General features: G+C 45.6%; 1 protein-coding gene across 6 annotated transcripts in view; it reads left to right on the top strand.

Moving 5' to 3' along the window:
• The window catches only part of LOC140204056 (syntaxin-3-like), a 131,453-nt gene that overhangs the window by 3,029 nt on the left and 106,446 nt on the right, over nt 1–21,978 (top strand). For 2 of the 6 annotated variants that reach the window (XM_072270309.1, XM_072270308.1), the window contains exon 2: nt 5,455–5,557. The exons of 1 other annotated variant lie outside the window; for it this stretch is intronic. The gene's annotated coding sequence lies outside the window, so the exon portion shown is untranslated. Of the gene's footprint in view, nt 1–5,454; nt 5,558–13,672; nt 20,824–21,978 lie in introns of those variants that run through there. 3 more of the 6 variants (XM_072270311.1, XM_072270307.1, XM_072270312.1) reach the window with 3 other exon arrangements.

Here is a 21,978-nt window from a genome sequence, read left to right as displayed (position 1 = left end):
GAGTACTGAGGTCTAAAGGCAAACACAGTGCAGAGATGCCTTTCTACAGGGTTTGAAGCCAGCAGGACACAAGGACTGGCTATTTGTGGAAATAGAACAGCATTCTGGTGATCTAGAACAGTAGCATAATGTTTAGCAAAATGCTTTACAGTACCAGTGGCGTGGGTTCAATTCCTCTTGCTGTCTGTATCTTCTCTCCATGACTGCACGGGTTTCCTCTGTGTGCTCTGGTTTCCTCCCACAGCCCAAAGACCTACTGGTTGGTAGGTTAATTGGTTATTGTAATTTGTCCCATGATTGGGCTAGGGTTAAATTGGGGGTTGCTGAGCGGTGTGGCTCGAAGGTCTGGGAGGAATGACTCCATGCTTATATCAATAAATTTAAAAAAATCCGTCCCCAACATATTATTCTCCGTAACTTCCACCACCTCCAACGGGATCCCACCACTAAGCACATCTTTCCCTCCCCCTCCCCCGCTTTCCGCAGGGATCACTCCCTACGCGACTCCCTTGTCCATTCGTCCCCCCCATCCCTCCCCACTGATCTCTCTCCTGGCACTTATCCTTGTAAGCGGAACAAGTGCTACACATGCCCTTACACTTCCTCCCTTACCACCATTCAGGGCCCCAGACAGTCCTTCCAGGTGAGGCGACACTTCACCTGTGAGTCGGCTGGGGTGATATACTGCATCCGGTGCTCCCGATGTGGCCTTCTATATATTGGCGAGACCTGACGCAGACTGGGAGACCGCTTTGCTGAACACCTACGCTCTGTCTGCCAGAGAAAGCAGGATCTCCCAGTGGCCACACATTTTAATTCCACATCCCATTCCCATTCTGACATGTCTATCCACGGCCTCCTCTACTGTAAAGATGAAGCCACACTCAGGTTGGAGGAACAACACCTTATATTCCATCTGGGTAGCCTCCAACCTGATGGCATGAACATCAACTTCTCTAACTTCCGCTAATGCCCCACCTCCCCCTCGTACCCCATCCGTTATTTATTTTTATACACACATTCTATCTCTCAATCTCCTTTTTCTCCCTCTGTCCCTCTGACTATACCCCTTGCCCATCCTCTGGTTTCCCCCGCCCCCCTTGTCTTTCTCCCCGGACCTCCTGTCCCATGATCCTCTCATGTCCCCTTTGCCAATCACCTGTCCAGCTCTTGGCTCCATCCCTCCCCCTCCTGTCTTCTCCTATCATTTTGGATGTCCCCCTCCCCCTCCCACTTTCAAATCTCTTACTAGCTCTTCCTTCAGTTAATCCTGATGAAGGGTCTCGGCCTGAAACACCGACTGTACCTCTTCCTAGAGATGCTGCCTGGCCTGCTGCGTTCACCAGCAACTTTGATGTGTGTTGCTTGAACTTCCAGCATCTGCAGTATTCCTGTTTTTTGCATCCCCAAGATCTGTTGCTTTTGTATTTTGATGCAAAGGAAGAATGGTGGGATAAAATGAACTGCAAACTGAAGCTGTAACAATTAACCATACAATGTCCAGTGAAACATCTCAAATAAAAATATCACAAGTGTGTAGATTTCAAGTTATCAATTTTGTCTGGAATTATGTGAATATAGCACATAGTAATTCAAACAAAACTAGTCCAGCTCTTTTTTAAAAAATGCAAACACGAGGAATTCTGCAGATGCTGGAAATTCAAGCAACACACATCAAAGTTGCTGGTGAACGCAGCAGGCCAGGCAGCATCTCTAGGAAGAGGTACAGTCAACGTTTCGGGCCGAGACACTTCGTCAGGACTAACTGAAGGAAGAGTTAGTAAGAGATTTGAAAGTGGGAGAGGGAGAGGGAGATCCAAAATGATAGGAGAAGATAGGAGGGGGAGGGATGGAGCCAAGAGCTGGACAGGTGATTGGCAAAAGAGGGACAGGAGGCCCAGGGAGAAGGAAAAGGGGGAGGGGGGAAAACCCAGAGGATGGGTAAGGGGTATAGTCAGAGAGGAAGGGGGAGAAAAAGGAGAAAGAGAGAAACAATGTGTGTATATGAATAAATAACGGATGGGGTACAAGGGGGGGGGGCATTAGCGGAAGTTAGAGAAGTCAATGTTCATGCCATCAGGTTGGAGGCTACCCAGACGGAATATAAGGTGTTGCTCATTGTGTTCAGAGCACACAGGGCATATCTGCTCAGGCGATAGTTTACCATGAGATGTTCTGGTATGCATTAGCCAATGGGATGGGCCTGCATCAAACCAGCCAATACATGCTCTGTTTTTTGCACTTTTGTGCCTGAGTTCTAGCTGGCAGAACAGACTGATGTCGTCTGTTAACATATCAAAATGGTCATACGCGTAGTTAGGATATTTGTGTACTTACAGTCAGCCCTGACAATATTAATTTTGGGTGTCTGGGATCTCTGACCCCAGAAGCTCTTTCACCATCTATGTAAATCATTTTGTTTTAGAAAAGGTGTCTGAACATTCAGAGGTGTCTCCCACTGTAGATATGTAATTCAAAGGAAGCATTTTCAACTTAAAATAATGTAAAAATGTCATTGTAACTATTGAAGTTGTATTCTATCACCTACTGTTACTTTTGATCTTAGTGATATAAAAACGTGATGTACTTTATTTTTGAGGTACACTACCGAGAGGCTCTCCAGAGGAATACCCTACTTGTTGCGATGAATAAAATCTTCCATATCACCAGTTTCAGTATCTCTCCAGTGTCTTAGATCATGGTCACAACATTTGGACACACTACATGGTGTGAAGTAGTGAGTTTTTTGTTTAGATTTGTCCAGGTCAACGTCCACAATGAAAACATTGGAGAGCTTAACTGGTAGATATAAAAGTGTGAAATGTGCCTTTGTTTAAGGAACCAATGACCAGACAGTATTGGGTAGTTTGGTGAAATAGGTCCACCAGTTGCGAAGCTGGTTGCTGGGTACTGATTGTTCAGGGTGTCAGAGGAGTTGGGGAAACAGTACAGTTGTATACTTGGTTGTGAGTTTTTAAGTTGAAAACTTATTTTATATGGAAGAGAATACAATTGTAATCATGAGTTCAGCAGCACAGATGTGAAAGATTGCAGAATATATTCTCTGGTTCTAAGAATGTACACCCTTGTCCTTTGCTTAATATAGGAATTAGTGTGGAGGTACTTGAGGGAGAGTTTATGCTTGGGTGAATTAGTGTGGAGATATTTGAGGTGAGTTTATGCTCAGGTGTGTCTGTTGAGGTTAGACAACGGCAGGTCGAGAATCCTGAGAACTCCAGTCAGCCCTTACCACCATTCACAGACACTTCAGCCCCGGCAGAATAACATTTTGTCTGAGTTACCATCAGTTTGTGGGAAATCAGAATTCTGGTGCAAGCTTGAAGAATTCACTGAAGAATTGACTGAAATTCACTAGATACACCCAAAAGATGTTGGGAAGGGTCTCGGCCCGAAACGTCAACTGTACCTCTTCCTAGAGATGCTGTCTTGCCTGCTGCGTTCACCAGCAACTTTGATGTGTGTTGCTTGAATTTCCAGCATCTACAGAATTCCTCGTGTTTACGTGGGTAAACTCATGTTGGTAAAATATTGTGAAATGACTGGGGAATATGAAGGACAGTATATGTCAAGGAGTGTGGATGCTACACCAGCACTAGGGATGAAGAAAATTATCACTGCTTTAAGGGGAAAGTGAGGCAGAGTCTGGGGGAAGGTGAGGGTAACTGGAATGATAACGTTGCTGGTTCAGGGAATCCAGAGAACAGCCTCAAGCAGGCCCTGAGCCCCAAGCTGGGGGTTGGGGGGGGAGGGGGGAGGAGGGGAAGAGAGAGAGACAGAGAGACCCCAAGCAGGCTCAGACATGTGATGGGACAATATGTGTGAATCTTGTTAGGAGAAGCCAAACACAGACAGGAACTGTAGCAGTGCAGCTGGGTGCAGAGGTAGCAGCATTTAAAGGCACACTAGAAAGAGAAGCAGAAGCAGAATGAGTGAGAAAGAGAGTAATGAGATCTGAAACTGGATTAAAGTGTTGGGGTACCAAGCAGAACAGAAGCAACAGAGTGCTGATTAGAGAGAGCAAAGGGTCTCCCACATTTGGGTAAGGCATTCTTCATTCCCAAATGAGTAGGACCACAGGTACTGCTCCTCCCAAGTGGATAGGACTGTCAACGGTGATCAACCCGATGTAATGAAACAAGTACCACAGTTGATTCTTTTCCACCTTTTTTAGTAGCAAGCTACGAGAGAGAACCCTCCTTCTGCACTCTCACAGAGTCAGTCATGGAAGTCTCTCTGCTGAAGCACAGAAAAACAGAGTTTTTATACCATCTGTCACATATGCAGAAAACAATGTTTTGCTACCCCCCACATTCCCATGCTCAGCAACAGTGATAGTCCAAGACAAAGGCCACTTAATCACCTAAAACAGAGGTAAACGTACTTGACAAAGAACATTTCCTCACATAAAGCAGAGGTAAACAGAGAACAGAGTATAATAAGATTGTTGCTTCCTGCATGTGAGACAAGGAAGCTTAGCATTTAATTTCTTACATGTCAGCAGGAGAAATTGATCCTTTAACATCTCAATGCAAAAGAACAATCAGTTCGATAGACATTCCAGCTACTCAAATAAAGCAAAATTTAATAACTTAGTTAAGAGACCCCACCAAAATTAAGAAAGGAAAGTAAGGAATGTTCTGTCTTATCTCCATCAGCAACCACCTTTTGTCGAAACCAAAATGTGTAAAAATCAGGAGATGTCTTTAGTGGGCCTGTGTGAACGTTTTCTCAGTCACTCTTATCCCTATCTCACTCCAATGAGCAGCTGCTCAGACACGCTGCAGCCATTCTCAAACCAGAATACACAGACTCAACCTTAACCATTATTTACAGGACTCTGAGAATCCCCTTAAAACTTTATAATTTCCTCCTTTTTATCATTTGATGATAAGCTAAAGTAGTGCTTAGAATGGATCAGAGAGCTTTTCATACAGACCTTACAGCAGAAGTTAAAGCAAGTCAGCAATACGCAGCATGTTATGATAATTACTATCAGTATTATTGCTCCGTGTAGCAAATAAGATGTCCATGATCCTCCTAGTAACCAGTCTAACCACCCATCCCCTCTAGTGGGTCTTTGTCTAAAGCTGTCTAGTTGCTCCTGGATTTCATGGATAGCATGAGATACATTATAGGACTCATCCCTAACATGGGTAACACACTTGTCTCCCACAATTGCACATACTCCTCCCTGTTGTGCTAACTGGTAATCCACCGCATATCAAGACTGCATAAAGTTGTAGTTCCACCATTTCCTGGTTGATAGCCTCCAATCCTTTCATAGTGCTGCTTCCCAGTGCCGTCAACCCACAAATGAGCTAGTTATGGTTCTTTGTGGCTATGGTTCCTGCCGAACCCCCTGGAGAGAGAGTACTCAGTAACCCATGGCCCAAAGAGGAGCCTGGAGTAACAAGATCTTTCTAATCTGCACAGAATTCCTTACTCACAGATTGGGCTGTCAGTCACTGTCAGATGTGGGCCTTCTGGGAGCAGGGAACAGAAAGGGGACCGATTGTCCGGATCGCCAAGAGTGGAGGTAAGTTGGTGGTAACCTTAGTATAGGTGCTGTTGAACAAGAATACGTATCCTTTCTTGGCTTGATAGCAAGTTAACATTTTATCATACCATAAATGGTTCTTGGGGTATAAGGAGGAGTATTCAAAAAGTCCTTGAGTTAGCTGACATGTCCCATTACAATATCCACATACATACTGAATTCCCTTTGAAAGGGGCACGCATTGCTCTTGGATACATTCGCAAGAGAATTTTCCCTTAGTTATCTTACATCGGTGGTCCAAACAATGCTTCTCCATGCAAGCTATTTCTCGGGGTACCTGGGCTGTGAAGCACCCCCATCCTTTCCCCATGAAAAAGAAGGGGTAGTCCCTTGTGCTCTTGCAGCATGGGCTAGTTACCCACTATACCCCGTCCCTTACCCCATGCCGCTCGTGATAGGTACCCAGGGTTCTGTTTACCACTCGCATGATTATCTACAGTCGTATTGTTTAGGCTCTCACTACATTGTCCCTATGTCCCTCTCTGAAACTTTCCCCGTCTCCCTCTACATTCTGCCCCTGATCTATCCTTCACTATTATGTCATACTCCTTCCAGAATAGACCTGATGGGTTAGCTACAAACAGTGCTTCTACAGATTGTGCCAAAGGATAGCATGCAGTATGGTTAAAATGCAATTGCTTATGTGTTTGATAAAACAGGTTATCTTCCAAAGCATTAAATTCAACATAAAGCAAAGAGATAAGTCCATAAATGATTAATCTTGGGCTGGGATCTATCTCTTGCAATCGCTGAGGTATATCCAATATTCCCGACCTTGTACCTTAACGGCTGTGAGCATTTGCAACAGGACCTGAAGGGTACCTTTCCACCTAGGTCCAAGCTTGGGTCATTCCCAGTCACGAATTAGCACTAGTTCTCCAGTCCTTAGGTCCAGCCGGTCTGCCTCTTGCTCCCTGGGTTTCTTAAGGGAGTTCTGCACCTGAGAGTGGAGAAACTTTAAAGAGGATGTCAACTGGCGAAAATATTTCTGCAATTTCTCCCCCATGATGTGGAGATCCACCTGACTCGGGGGCGTTATATTGGCATCCCGGGGTGTTCTTCCTGGTCGACCATAGACGATCTCAGCCACGGTTACCCCTGTGGCAGAGTGTGGGGTAATTCTCATGTGATATAGGACCAAGGGAAGCACCTTTAACCAATTGAGCCCTGTTTCTGAGGGCAATTTCGTTAGCTTGTTTTTCAGCGTGCTGTTTGCCCTTTCCACAATGCCTGCTTGTTTGGGATGATATGAACAATGGAACTGCTGTTCAATGTGCAAGGCCTCACATAGCTCCTTGTTGATCTTTCCCACAAAGTGTTGGCCATTATCTGAACTAAGGTACCCCAAACCGCGGTATGATCTCTGTCAGTAGTAATTTTACCACTGTTAAGGCTTTATTATTGGTAGTTGGGAAGGCTTCTATCCACCTACCAAAAGCATCTACTATAACAAGGCAATATTTATGACAGTGCACCCACGGTAACTCAATAAAATCAAGCTGAATGCATTCCAACAGCCCACCTGGCAAAGGAGTTTTCCCTGTGGGGCATCTTATCCCCTTACCCGCATTAGTCTTCTGGCAGATCAAACAGGATTGTATTTTTGCTTTGGCAGCCTCTTCCAATCTTAGGTGCCACCATGTGCGGAGTAAAATATTACTCATTCCCTCCTTGCCAAGGTGGGTGTCTGCATGCAGGCAGTCAAGCAAGCAACATAGGCAGTAATGTATTAGGAATACAGACTTGGCCAACTAGGGTATGCCAGAGGCCTGTGGACACCAAATACTCACATCCGTGTGCCTTCCAGAGTTCCTCCTTAGAATTAAGGGTGTCCCCCTGTAGTTTTTGGATTGTGGCCATGTCTGGAGTGCCCGGCGCTTGGGGCGACTTAGTTGTTGTGAAGGCCAATTTCTCTGCAGTTAAAACTATAATAGTTGCCTCTTGCGCAGCCTGCTTAGCTGCTAAGTCAGCCCGATTATTTCCTTTAGTCACTGCTGAATCATCGTGTAGGTGAGCTGAACATTCTATAATTGCCAATTTTTCGGGGAGAAGGATAGTCTGAAGGAGGTTCTTTACATAGGTAGCATTCTGAATCAGTCCACCAGAGGAGGTCAGGAACCCCCTTTGAGCCCACAATTGCCTGAAGTCGTGGGCTACCCCAAAAGCATGGCGGGAATCTGTGTAAATGTTTGCATCTTTACCCTTGGCCAGAATGCAGGCTCGGGTGAGTGCAAATAGCCCTGCCTTCTGAGTGGAGACAGGGGGCTGAAGGGAGCCCCTCTCTAAGGTCTGACCGTCATTTGCAATGGTTTATCCACAGAGGCTTTCCCCAGTCTCAGAGACTGTCAAGCTGCCGTCAACATAAAGGGTGAGTTGTGCCTCAGGTATAGCTGTATCTGAGAGGTCAGGTCGGGGCGAGGTGAGAAAATGGTTCCGTAACAGGCAGTCATGGGGAGGCTCTCCCAACTTGGCTGGGGGTGCTTCTAGGAATGTTGTTGGGTTGATAGTGTTACAATAGGCGAAGGTAAGGAGTGGGTTATTATGGAGTGCTATTTCATATCGGCCTGGGTAAGGTGCTGTATCTGGTGTGAGGTAAGTAGAGCCGTAATGGTGTGGGATGAATAAACTGTCATCGGCTGTTGGAGAGTGCTGTTTGATACTGCTGTAACTAGGGAGTAAATGGCTAGGAGCATCTATGAGCAAGGGGGCAGTCGCTAGGCTATGGGGTCTAGTTTAGTAGAGTAATAAACGAGGGGTCTGCGCCTGTCGCCGTGGGTCTGGTGAGCACTGCGGTGGCACGTCCATCTAATACATTGACAAGAAACTGGAACAGCTGGTCATAGAGCGGCTGGCCGAGTGCCAGTGCTCTGGAGAAGGACTTCTTCAGTTCCTCGAAGGCCTCTTTCTGCTGTTCTGTCAATTCTATTGGTTCCTTGGCCAAACTGGAGGCCAGAGGGCTTAAGTGCCTGGTATACAGAGCAGCATTTGGGATCCATTGTCTGCAGAAGTTTACCAGACCAGGGAATGCAAGCATGGCCTTCGGAGTGGTAGGCGGCGGGGTTGCAAGGATAGAGGTCACTCTTTCAGGGGTAAGTTGTTGCTCATTGGCACTCAGAAGGGTCCCTAGAAATTTCACCTGCTCCTGACCCCTTTTTACTTTCTGGGATCGAACCATGTACCCCCAGGAATGAAGGGAATTTAAGAGTCTGTTTGTGTCCTCAATGTTGGAGGCCTCTGACGAACTGGCTAATAGGAGGTCATCCACGTACTGAATAACAGTGGAGCTTCCAGGGAAATGCAAGTCCTGGAGCTACTTATGCAAGATCTGTGAGAAGATGGTGGGAGAATGGATAAAACCTTGGGGCAGGCGAGTCCAAGTATACTGTTGCCCCAAGAAGGTGAAGGCAAAAAGATATTGCGACTTGGGGGCAAGGGGGATTGCAAAGAATGCATGCTGTAAGTCCACTATGGTAAAAATTCGGGAGCTCGCTGGGATGTTGCTTAGAATCGTTTTGGGGTTGGGGACTACGGGGTGTATAGGCTGTACAATTTCATTGATTTTGCGGAGATCCTGCACCAGCCTCCATTCCGGCCATCCCGGCTTTGGAACCAGTAAGATAGGAGTGTCACAAGGGGATTGGCAGGGGACCAGAATACCCTGTTCACAGAAGGATTCTATAAGATGAGTTATTCCCTCAACCACCTCTCTCTTGAGGGGATACTGGGGAATAGATGGCATCTGAGCCCCTGCTCGAACACCTATCTCCACAGGGGGGACCAATGTGAGGCCCACTTCCGTCTTTGAAGCAGCCCAAAGATCTGGTTTGGTTTCCTTGGTCAGCATGTGGTGAGGTTGTTGGTGCCTTAGGCATCCCGGGATGCTAAAGGGTTTCAGGTAGAAAGTGAGGGTGCCATCTGTGGAACGCCCACCTGCGCCAGGTTGGCTTGATCCTGTAACCGGTGGGCGAAGAACCCCAGCACCTTGGGCTTATGTTCCTCCGCAACCGTGAGGGTCACATGGGGGGAGACCAACCCTGATTGGTTCCATAGTTCCTCAGGCTCCTTGGCTAATAAGGCAGTACCCTCCTTTCCTTCAACAAGCCCAACAATGGTTATGGGAACAGAGTTTCCAAGAAAAGGGGAATAAGTGGCCTCTAGTTCTCTAGAGTTTCCTGAGGGGTCATATGCTAAAGTTACATGGGGGTCAGGGGGTGCCTGCTCATAGGCTGACAAGTCTTCTTGTGTTATATCGAGGGACCACCACTGGGGTGGGTGATAGATCCAGAAAACCTTCTGGGGTTCTAGGATGCTGACAGTGATCCAAACATTGGATGCGGAGGTGTAGAGCGCATAAGAGATCTCGCCCGGCGAGATTTACCCCCAAATCCGGAGTCATAGCAAATTGGATGGCACCCTGTTGTTCCTTATATCCTACCCACAGTGGGACAGTGAGTGGGTAGGATTTCTCCTGTCCCATCTGAGTGTTATCGAGTCATTTGATAAGTCAAAGTTATGCTGGGTGATACAGGAGGTTTCTAAAGTTAATGCAGTAGCCCCGGTATCTATTGTAAAGAGTATGATTTGTCCTTCTACTGACAAGTTAATAATTGGTTCCTCCTCTGGATGTCCCGTAAGGATTGGGAATATTCGTCTCCCTCCCTTCCACTCCCTCCTCTGCATGGGTAGTCAGGAGGAAAAGGGACTGTCAGTAGTAAATGGCTGGCGCACACCAGGCTGTCTAAGCTGGTGTTGTCACTGGAGGCATTGACTCTGCCAGTGGTCCACTGCTCCACAGCAATGGCAACCAGTAAGGCGAACGCCAGCCAGGGTGGGTGGCTGCTGGTTCGGGTTGGGGCGACCCCTGGGGCCAGGGTATCTCGGAGGAGGTGGGGCATAGGGCAGTTTGTAAGCCGGGGCCTGGGGTCCGTTCGGGTGGGTGGTATACCCATGTCCAGAGTTATCCACCCACCCTGGAACACAGAAATGGGGTTCCATTTGGTCGTTGTTTGGGACCAAACAAACCTACATTGTTTAGTCCCTTCGCTGCATCATCTCTTGTTTTATTCTGGTTGGCTTAGGATCCCTGATGTGGTTCCAGAAATGGGTGACTGCCCTTTTCATTGCTTGCTTATTCTTATCGGGCCAATTCATATCATTAATTCTGATTGCTTTAGAGACACCCTCAAGGAGGCGCTGCAAAATCAGTGTGTTAAACTGGGGGGAGGCATTACCGGCATTATAGGCGGTATCCCTGGCGTAGGGGGCATAGAGGGAGCAGAATTATTCTCAAAAGTCACTACTGTCCTCCCCTGCCTTTGGACAACACTCGAGGACCTTAGTAATGTCTACCGGGCATTGTAGGGCCCTTCGGAGGGCATTCTTTATGACATTTACCTGGTTTGCAGGTTGGACCGGTCGGAAAAGGATTGCCGGTCGGCATGATTTCCCAGATGTTCTCTCAACCTTTGTTGTTCGTTAGTGGTAAGGGACATACAACACAAACTATAGAGGTCCTGTGGAGTTGCTTGGTATATCTGGATCATGCCAATCACATAATCAATAAAACCTTCAGGGTCATTCTTTCTCTTTGGGACCTGACTCATGATCATACACATTTCTTGGGGTTTCCAGGGGGTATAAACCTGTATGGTAGGGTTATTAGCAACCTGGGCTGGATCAGGATTGGGAACCATCCGGTTTGGGAGCTGTCGCTTGGTGGCCTATGTGCTGGGCCCCCCCTCCCATACCTCAATAGCCCTACCTAGCATGGACGGGGGTTCTGAACCCTTGAGGCCATCATCACTGGTATCAAAGTCTGAATCAGTATCGGTATCTGATAGGGGTCTATCAAGGGTCCATCTCCCAACAAAAAATTCCGTTGTCTATTGGTCCTCTTTGCAGGCCTCTTATGCCTCTGCTTGAGCTGGCCCCTCGTTCGAGAGGCTATGGGATCATTGGATTGGCTTGTGGAGGCACCCTGCATAGGTTGGTTGTTGATTGTACTTGCATTATACAGTGGTAGTGGTGGTGGTGGAAGGGAGGGGTAGATGGGGGCTGTGGGTTGATCTCTCCAGTCCTCCTCCTGCTCGGTCTTGTTATCATCAAATAGCATGGGCAGTCCAGACAGGTCAAGAGGTACCTCAGTTTTACCTTTGCCGGCCTTAACCTTCCTTTTATCCTTTTCTTTCTTATTAGTTTTGTCCTTACTACCTTGCCTATAATTCTTCTGCTCTTGATTACCATAATCTTCACATTGACCCTTCAGTGTTTCCCAAGACTTCAGATTTCCTTCGGTATCACATACACTAATACCCCTCTGATGCGCGTTGAGCTACCAGCTAGTTTGTTTAGATCTATCGGTTAATTCTTTGGCCGTTTTTCTCCAATTAGACATTAAGACTTTCCATTTCTGCCCAGTGTTGCATTTCCAAATCTCTTCTTCGGCTTTAAGGCATTTATCAACATCCCAAGTTCCCCCAAAAGGCCAAATATCGATACCCAATTTCTTATTTAAGCATGCTCATAAACCTACGATAGTCGTTTTCTTTTCCTGGATCATCCTCACATAATTTAAGTAATGGTGTGTTATTTCCCGATTTATCTAAGGTCTGACCCATCATTCCGTACGATTTTATACATTGGTCTGTCAAACACTAATTGGCCACTCTTTTTCTCTCACCCACTTCAGGTTCCTGACCTTCGCAGGAGGGATTTCCCCTCTTAACAACCGGTCTAAGGCAGGGTGTAGATACTCAAGGTGTGGCCTCAAACTGGGACTTAAACCCAAATCTTTTTGTTTAGCAGAGGACTCGAACCCTGCTCTTTCCCTTTTGTTTAGCAGAGGACTCGAACCCTGCTCTTTCCCTTTTGTTTAGCAGAGGACTCGAACCCTGCTCTTTCCCTTTTGCTTAGCAGAGGACTCGAACCCTGCTCTAACCGTGGCACTTGGGTGATCCTTAATTAGGTTCTGCAGGAATCTGTTAGAGAGTTGCCCGTGAGACGAATGGATTTTCTGTGCCACTGGCTAGTGAGAGAGATCAAGGTGAATCTTACCTTGTGGGCCCATCCATCTCAGGTTGTCGTCGCACAGATTATCGCTGATGCCATCTCACAGAGATCACTCGTTTGGACACCTGGCTGGCTCGCCAAATTGTCAACGGTGATCAACCCAATGTAATGAAACAAGTACCACAGTTGATTCTTTTCCACCTTTTTTAGTAGCAAGCTATGAGAGAACCCTCCTTCTGCACTCTCACAGAGTCAGTCATGGAAGTCTCTCTGCTGAAGCACAGAAAAACAGAGTTTTTATACCATCTGTCACATATGCAGAAAACAATGTTTTGCTACCCCCCACATTCCCATGCTCAGCAACAGTGATAGTCCAAGACAAAGGCCACTTAATCACCTAAAACAGAGGTAAACGTACTTGACAAAGAACATTTCCTCACATAAAGCAGAGGTAAACAGAGAACAGAGTATAATAAGATTGTTGCTTCCTGCATGTGAGACAAGGAAGCTTAGCATTTAATTTCTTACATGTCAGCAGGAGAAATTGATCCTTTAACATCTCAATGCAAAAGAACAATCAGTTCGATAGACATTCCAGCTACTCAAATAGAGCAAAACTTAACAACTTAGTTAAGAGACCCCACCAAAATTAAGAAAGGAATGTAAGGAATGCTCTGTCTTATCTCCATCAGCAACCACCTTTTGTCGAAACCAAAATGTGTGAAGATCAGGAGATGTCTTTAGTGGGTCTGTGTGAGCGTTTTCTCACTCACTCTTATCCTTATCTCACTCCAATGAGCAGCTGCTCAGACACGCTGCAGCCATTCTCAAACCAGAGTACACAGACTCAACCTTAACCATTATTTACAGGAATCTGAGAATCCCCTAAAACTTTATCAGGACCACAGGCAAGCTTCACTCCCAAGTGGATAGGACCACAGACAGTGCTCCTCACAAGTGGGTAGGATCTTAGGCAGTGTTCCTCACAAGTGACATCTGTGTCTGTGTACAGACCCAACCAAGCAGCCAGTAGAAACACTGCACTCAAGTTTAATGGTATGACTCACCTCTTTGTCACCCTCACAGGTAGAACAAGGGATCAAGTCTACCCAGTAACAATGTTATTAAAGAGAATCTCTAACTGATGAACACCAGCCTGGTGCTGCAGATCTGGATGCTCCTAATGGAAGCCAGTCTGTAGATGGATCGGAATGGGAATGCAGATTCAGAAGACAAAGAGAGAGTATTTTAGTAAACCACAAATAAAGGATCGTGTTCAAGAATATTGATAACTGTACTTCGTAATGGTACCAGCAAACACATGCCAAGACGGCACGCACAAACAATGGTAGCAAGGGCAACATCCGCAGGACAGACCGCTAAGCATCACTTCTATTACATCTTCTTTTTATTTCAGGGATTATTCTGATATTGTTGCAGCCTGTTATTTACATTCTGGCAGAGTGTTTTCGTGCCAATCAGGTGATCTGGCGCTTTGCTCACAGCCTCATGGAATCCTCTTGGAGGCAGCAAAGTGTGTGTCTCAGAGGCCAGGAAGCCTAGAGAGGGGGCAGGAGCCCATGATTATAGAACATAGAACATAGAATAGTACAGCACAGTACAGGCCCTTTGGCCCACAATGTTGTGCCGACCCTCAAACCCTGCCTCCCATATAAACCCCCACCTTAGATTCCTCCATATACTTGTCTAGTAGTCTCTTAAACTTCACTAGTGTATCTGTCTCCACCACTGACTCAGGCAGTGCATTCCACGCACCAACCACTCTCTGAGTAAAAAACCTTCCTCGAATATCCCCCTTGAACTTCCCACCCCTTACCTTAAAGCCATGTCCTCTTGTATTGAGCAGTGGTGCCCTGGGGAAGAGGCGCTGGCTATCCACTCTATCTATTCCTCTTATTATCTTGTACACCTCTATCATGTCTCCTCTCATCCTCCTTCTCTCCAAAGAGTAAAGCCCTAGCTCCCTTAATCTCTGATCATAATGCATACTCTTTAAACCAGGCAGCATTCTGGTAAATCTCCTCTGTACCCTTTCCAATGCTTCCACATCTTTCCTATAGTGAGGTGACCAGAACTGGACACAATACTCCAAGTGTGGCCTAACCAGAGTTTTATAGAGCTGCATCATTACATCGTGACTCTTAAACTCTATCCCTCGACTTATGAAAGCTAACACCCCATAAGCTTTCTTAACTACCCTATCCACCTGTGAGGCAACTTTCAGGGATCTGTGGACATGTACCCCAAATCCCTCTGCTCCTCCACACTACCAAGTATCCTGCCATTTACTTTGTACTCTGCCTTGGAGTTTGTCCTTCCAAAGTGTACCACCTCACACTTCTCCGGGTTGAACTCCATCTGCCACTTCTCAGCCCACTTCTGCATTCTATCAATGTCTCTCTGCAATCTTTGACAATCCTCTACACTATCTACAACACCACCAACCTTTGTGTCGTCTGCAAACTTACCAACCCACCCTTCTACCCCCACATCCAGGTCGTTAATAAAAATCAGGAAAAGTAGAGGTCCCAGAACAGATCCTTGTGGGACACCACTAGTCACAATCCTCCAATCTGAATGTACTCCCTCCACTACCACCCTCTGCCTTCTGCAAGCAAGCCAATTCTGAATCCACCTGGCCAAACTTCCCTGGATCCCATGCCTTCTAACTTTCTGAATAAGCCTACCGTGTGGATCAACTTCATCTTTTGCTGATCTCACTGATTAAAGCTTTGAGGAAGATTGAAATCATCGAGGCGGTGTGGAGTGCAAGCGTGTGTTCAGCGCTATCTTCCAGCCTCTGGCTCACTGCTGCCAGAGGAGAGTGTCTGTGTCCCTCTCACTTGCTACTGCTGAGGGAAGGTCCTTGTAGAAAAAAAACATAGAAAAACTACAGCACAGAAACAGGCCTTTTGGCCCTTCTTGGCTGTGCCGAACCATGTTCTGCCTAGTCCCACTGACCTGCACACGGACCATATCTCTCCATACACCTCCCATCCATATATCTATCCAATTTATCCTTAAATGTTAAAAAAGAACCCACATTTACCACCCCGTCTGGCAGCTCATTCCATACTCCCACCACTCTCTGTGTGAAGAAGCCCCCACTAATATTCCCTTTAAACTTTTCCCCCCTCACCCTTAACCCATGTCCTCTAGTTTTTTACTCCCCTTGCCTCAGTGGAAAAAGTCTGCTTGCATTCACTCTATCTATACCCATCATAATTTTATATACCTCTATCAAATCTCCCCTCATTCTTCTACGCTCCAGGGAATAAAGTCCTAACCTATTCAACCTTTCTCTGTAACTGAGTTTCTCAAGTTCCAGCAACATCCTTGTAAACCTTCTCTGCACTCTTTCAACCTTAGTAATATCCTTCTTGTAATTTGGTGACCAAAACTGAACATAATACTCCAGATTCGGCCTCACCAATGCCTTATACAACCTTATCATAACATTCCAGCTCTTATAGTCAATACTTTGATTAATAAAGGCCAATGTACCAAAAGCTCTCTTTACGACCCTATCTACCTGTGACGCCACTTTTATGGATTTTTGTATCTGTATTCCCAGATCCCTCTGTTCTACTGCACTCCTCAGTGCCTTACCATTTACCCTGTATGTTCTACCTTGGTTTGTCCTTTCAACGTGCAATACCTCACACTTGTCTGTATTAAACTCCATCTGCCATTTTTCAGCCCATTTTTCCAGCTGGTCCAAGTCCCTCTGCAGGCTCTGAAAACCTTCTTCACTGTCTACTATACCTCCAATCTTTGTATCATCAGCAAATTTGCTGATCCAATTTACCACAATATCATCCAGATCATTGATATAGATGACAAATAACAATGGACCCAGCACTGATCCCTGTGGCACACCACTAGTCACAGGCCTCCACTCTGAGAAGCAATTCTCTATTACCACTCTTTGGCTTCTTCCACTGAGCCAATGTCTAATCCAATTTACCACCTCTCCATGTATACCTAGTGACTGAATTTTCCTAACTAACCTCCCATGCGGGACCTTGTCAAAGGCCTTACTGAAGTCCATGTAGACAATATCCACTGCCTTCCCTTCATCCACTTTCCTGGTAACCTCCTCGAAAAACTCCAGTAGATTGGTCAAACATGACCTACCACGCACAAAGCCATGTTGACTCTCCCTGTCTATCCAAATGCTTGTAGATTCTGTCTCTTAGTACTCCCTCCAATAACTTACCTACTACCGACATTAAATTTACCAGCCTATAATTTCCCGGATTACTTTTCGATCCTTTTTTAAACAACGGACCAACATGAGCACTCTCCAATCCTCTGGCACCTCACCTGTAGACAGCGACATTTTAAATATTTCTGCCAAGGCCCCTGCAATTTCAACACTAGTCTCCCTCAAGGTCCGAGGGAACACCCTGTCAGGTCCCGGGGATTTATCCACTTTAATTTTCCTCAAGACAGCAAGCACCTCCTCCTTTTCAATCTGTACAGTTTCCGTGATCTCACTACTTGTTTCCCTTAATTCCATAGACTTCATGCCAGTTTCCTTAGTAAATACAGACGCAAAAAACCTATTTAAGATCTCCCCCATTTCCTTTGGTTCCGCACATAGCCGACCACTCTGATCTTCAAGAGGACCAATTTTATCCCTTACAATCCTTTTGCTCGTAATATACCCATAAAAGCTCTTTGGATTATCCTTCACTTTGACTGCCAAGGCAACCTCATGTTTTCTTTTAGCCCTCCTGATTTTTTTTTCTTGCACTGCTTATACTCCTCAAGCACCTTATTTACTCCCTGTTTCCTATACATGTCATACAACTCCCTCTTCTTCTTTATCAGAGTTGCAATATCCCTTGAGAACCAAGCTTCCTTATTCCTATTCACTTTCCCTTTAATCCTGACAGGAACATACAAGCTCTGCACTCTCAAAATTTCTCCTGTGAAGGCTTCCCACCTACCGATCACATCTTTGCCAGAGAACAACCTGTCCCAATCCACGCTTTTTAGATCCTTTCTCATTTCTTCAAATTTGGCCTTCTTCCAGTTCAGAACCTCAACCCTAGGACCAGATCTATCCTTGTCCATGATCAAGTTGAAACTAATGGTGTTATGATCACTGGAACTAAAGTGCTCCCCTACACACACTTCTGTCACTTGTCCTAACTCGTTTCCTAACAGGAGATCCAATATTGCATCTCCTCTAGTTGGTACCTCTATATATTGATTCAGAAAACTTTCCTGAACACATTTTATAAACTCTAAACCATCTAGACCCCTAACAGTATGGGAGTCCCAATCAATATATGGAAAATTAAAATCCCCTACCACCACAACTTTATGTTTCCTGCAGTTGCCTGCTATCTCTCTGCAGATTTGCTCTTCCAATTCTCGTTGACTATTGGCTGGTCTGTAATACAATCCCACTAATGTGGCCATACCTTTCCTGTTTCTCAGCTCCACCCATAAGGACTCAGTAGACAAGCTCTCTAATCTGTCCTGCCTGAGCACTGCTGTAATATTTTCCCTAACAAGCAATGCTACTCCCCCACCTTTCATTCCTCTGCCTCGATCACATCTGAAACATCGGAACCCTGGAATACTAAGCTGCCAGTCCTGCCCCTCCTGTAGCCAAGTTTCACTAATTGCTATTGTTACGTACCCTGTAACTGGGTTGCCAAACCAGCAGAAATGGATAACTCAGTTGGAGTCTGGATTACTAGAACTAAGTAAGTTTTATTAAAGAAACAAGCAACACAATAATCGAAAGGATAATAAATGCAACAGTTCAGCAATGATAAACACACATGTGCACAGAATTAAAGTAACAGCATCAATCAAACTCTATCGTTGTCTAGAGGTAAATGACCAAATTTCAAAGTGACACAAAAGTTCAGTCCATTTTAGTTCAGTTCGCAGTAATCGTTGCCATGGCGATGGACAACGTGGGGGGAGGGAGAGAGAGAACGAGGACGACTGATCATTCAGACACAGCTTCCACTCACAGACCGGCGATATTGCTCACAAGCAGCTTTCGGGCAGGTCCTTGGTGATGTCACCTGAGGTTACCGACTGTGGCCCCTCCTCCAGATGCGGTCGATCCTCTGTAGTGAACCTGGCACCCAAGCGAGGGTGGACACACACCGGGTTCCCGCTGATCGTACCTTTCCACCCTGTGCGTTTAAGGTGCGGTACTTCCCACCGACTTGTGAGAGGCGCACCGCTTCCAGGGTCTCATTACCTCGGGTGTCGTGTGTGCTGCCTTAGCGAACCTGTCCCTTTTCCCCCTGCTGGGGTATCGCCTGTCCATCACTTCAAACAGTTCAGGGTTCAAAGGGGGAGCCGCTCCAGACAGCTCTCTCTCTCCCGTCCCTTCATTACACATCTCCAGATGCTGTTTCATTGTGTTCCTTATCTCTCTCTTGAAGACAGGTGGCAGACCAACTGCTGTTCACACAGGACAGCTAACATCTTATCTATGTGTATTCTTGTCACACTATAACGTCATAATTCCACGTGTCAATCCACGCCCTCAACTCATCCTCCTTCCCCGCGATACTCCTAGCATTGAAATATATACACCTCAGAAGATTTTTACCACCACTCACAACCTTTCTATTAGTGAATTTGCTTGAACTTTTAACATAATTTATTTTCACCCCAGCCACACCATCAGCTCTGGCACTCTGGTTCCCATCCCCCTGCAAATCTAGTTTAGAACCTCCCCAATAGCACTAACAAACCTCCCAGAAAGGATATTGGTCCCCCTGTAGTTAAGGTGTAACCCGTCTCTCTTGTACAGGTCCCACCTGCCCCAGAAGAGGTCCCAATGATCCTGAAATCTGAAACCCTGCCCCCTGCACCAGTTCCTCAGCCACTTGTTCATCCTCCAGAGCATCCTATTCTTACCCTCACTGGCACGTAGCACAAGTAGCAATCCTGAGATTACCACCTTTGAGGTCCTGCTTTTCAACTTCCTGCCTAGCTCTCTATACTCACTCTCTAGGACCTCCTCAATCTTCCTTGCTATGTCATTGGTACCGATGTGCACCACGACATCTGGCTGATCACCCTCCCACTTCAGAATGTCATTGCAAGCGATCAGAGACATCCTTGACCCTGAACATCCTTTGTATTCAAATGTTCTCTCTCTTCCTCTGTGCTGACAGAGGATGGTACCGGAGCAGGGTTTAATCAAAATGTTGTGATGTGTTCAATTTTTTATTGCTATTTTTGGGCAGTTTTTGAATCAGGGCAGCCTGCTGATAATGAACACTAAGTGGAATAAAAGTACGCTTTTTGATTTTGTGTTTTGTATTCTGTTTTTACTCACTATTGCTGTTTGCATTTATTTGTGCATGAGGTGAGCAGGTGGTTTTGTTGTTTTTCTTTGAAGGGGTTGCTTCCATGGTTGTTTGTTTCGTGGCTGTCTGTGGCGAAGAAACAGACAACTTGACAAGAAATGTACTTTGAATCCCAATGAAAGCTGGTTATGGGAAATTTGAATTTAGTTATATAGATCAGAAGAGAAAGTTACTGGGAAAGTAAATGGAAAGGGATTCAAGTTAAGGCAGAGACTTCAAGTTCCACAATCTCAATGGCAAGACAGGCTGAGAAAGAGAGAAGAAATTGCACAGAGAATCTGAAGGCAGTTTGAATGGGAGTGAACACAATGAACAGAACTCATTTCAGTGGCAGGGCTATCAAGTGAAAGGACAGTCCAGGAGGGGTTACTACCTGGGTGAGGTTCTTGCAGCCATTCAAATAGGGACCACCCTAAAACCTCCTGTCAATTAACCAAAGGGATTGAGAAACTTGTTAGATTATTCTGACAATCTTCTGTTATGGAATGGAATGGAATGCGAACCTTTGTCTGTGAACCTGAAAGTTCCCTTGCTGATGTTTCTCCCCCACAGAGTAACCACAGAGAGCCATTTTGATCATTTCAGTTTAATCAGTGGGTGAAGATATACTGTCCTGTCAAAGGGTCTCAGCCTGAAACGTCCACTGCACCTCTTCCTAGAGATGCTGCCTGGCCTGCTGCGTTCACCAGCAACTTTTATGTGTGTTGCTTGAAGATATACTGTGGTGGGTTTATAATGACAATATCCATTTTGAAAGTAGACAAAGGAACGTAAGCCAAAAATCCGAGATACCGCATAAATTTGCTTTGCCACAAATGTACTGTATGTGAATAAATAAACACAGAATATTTTTTTCAACTCTCATTTTTTGATGCTTCACACTACAGAAACTTCAATATGGACCATTTCCTTAGAAAGCTATCTTCTTCCCTCCAGTAACACATATGTCAGTTGTACACATAACTTAATGTGAACTCAATTGATTTTCTTTAAACCCAACGCCAAAAGCCCGAAAAAAAAAGTTTCTGAATCTCTGTTATCTGCTATTTACCGGGTTATCCTGTCAGAATATAATTCTTACTGGCAACAAACAGTCTGCTAGAGGAAATCAGCAGGTTGACCCGCATCTGCTTTGGATCGAAACCCTGTATCAGGGCTGTGAATTTGTCTCTGCCCCTCATGACTTTATGAACCTCAGTAAGTTATTCCTTCAGCCTCATATACCCCAGCTCACACTGTGCCTCCTTTTAAACACAGAACATAGAATACAGCTCAGGAACAGACCCTTCAGCATGCAATGTTGTGCCAAACCAAATACATTAATAATCAAATGGCCAACTAAACTAATCTCTTCTGCCTGCACAATGTCCATATCCTTCCATTTTCCTCACATCCATGTGCCTATCTAAACATCTCTTAAAATTCACTAATGTATCTTCCTCTACTACCACCCCAGGAAGCGCATTCCAGGCACCCACCACACTCTGAGTAAAAATCTTGCCACTCACATCTCTCTTAAAATGATCCCCTCTCACCTTAAATGCGTGCTCTCTGGCATTAGACATTTTGACCCTTGGAAAAACCCTGTCTATTATCTCTGTCTATTCATCTCATAACCTTAGAAATCTCTATCAGGTTTCCTCTCAGGCTCTGCCTCTCCTTCAGAGAAAACAACACAAGTAAGTCCAACTTATTGTTATAGCATTTGCCCTCTAATCTAGGCAGCATCCTGCACCCTCTCTAAAACCTTGACATCCTTCCTATAATGGGGTGACCAGAACCGTATTCAGCACTAGATGTGGCCTAACTAGAGTTTTATAAAGCTGCAACATTTGAACTGGGTTTCACAACTGGGTCATATGCCTTCTTAACCACCCTAACTACTTTTGCTTTTGACTTACTAAGGTACAACACTTCACACTTATCCGGGTTAAACTCCATCTGCCATTTCTCTGCCCATATCTGCAACTGATCTATGTCCCACTGTATTCTTTGCCAGTCTTCTACACTATC

The sequence above is a fragment of the Mobula birostris genome, chromosome 10, assembly GCF_030028105.1.
Source record: "Mobula birostris isolate sMobBir1 chromosome 10, sMobBir1.hap1, whole genome shotgun sequence".
In the NCBI taxonomy this organism is placed as follows: domain Eukaryota; kingdom Metazoa; phylum Chordata; class Chondrichthyes; order Myliobatiformes; family Myliobatidae; genus Mobula; species Mobula birostris.
This window is presented reverse-complemented; position numbering and strand designations above follow the sequence as displayed.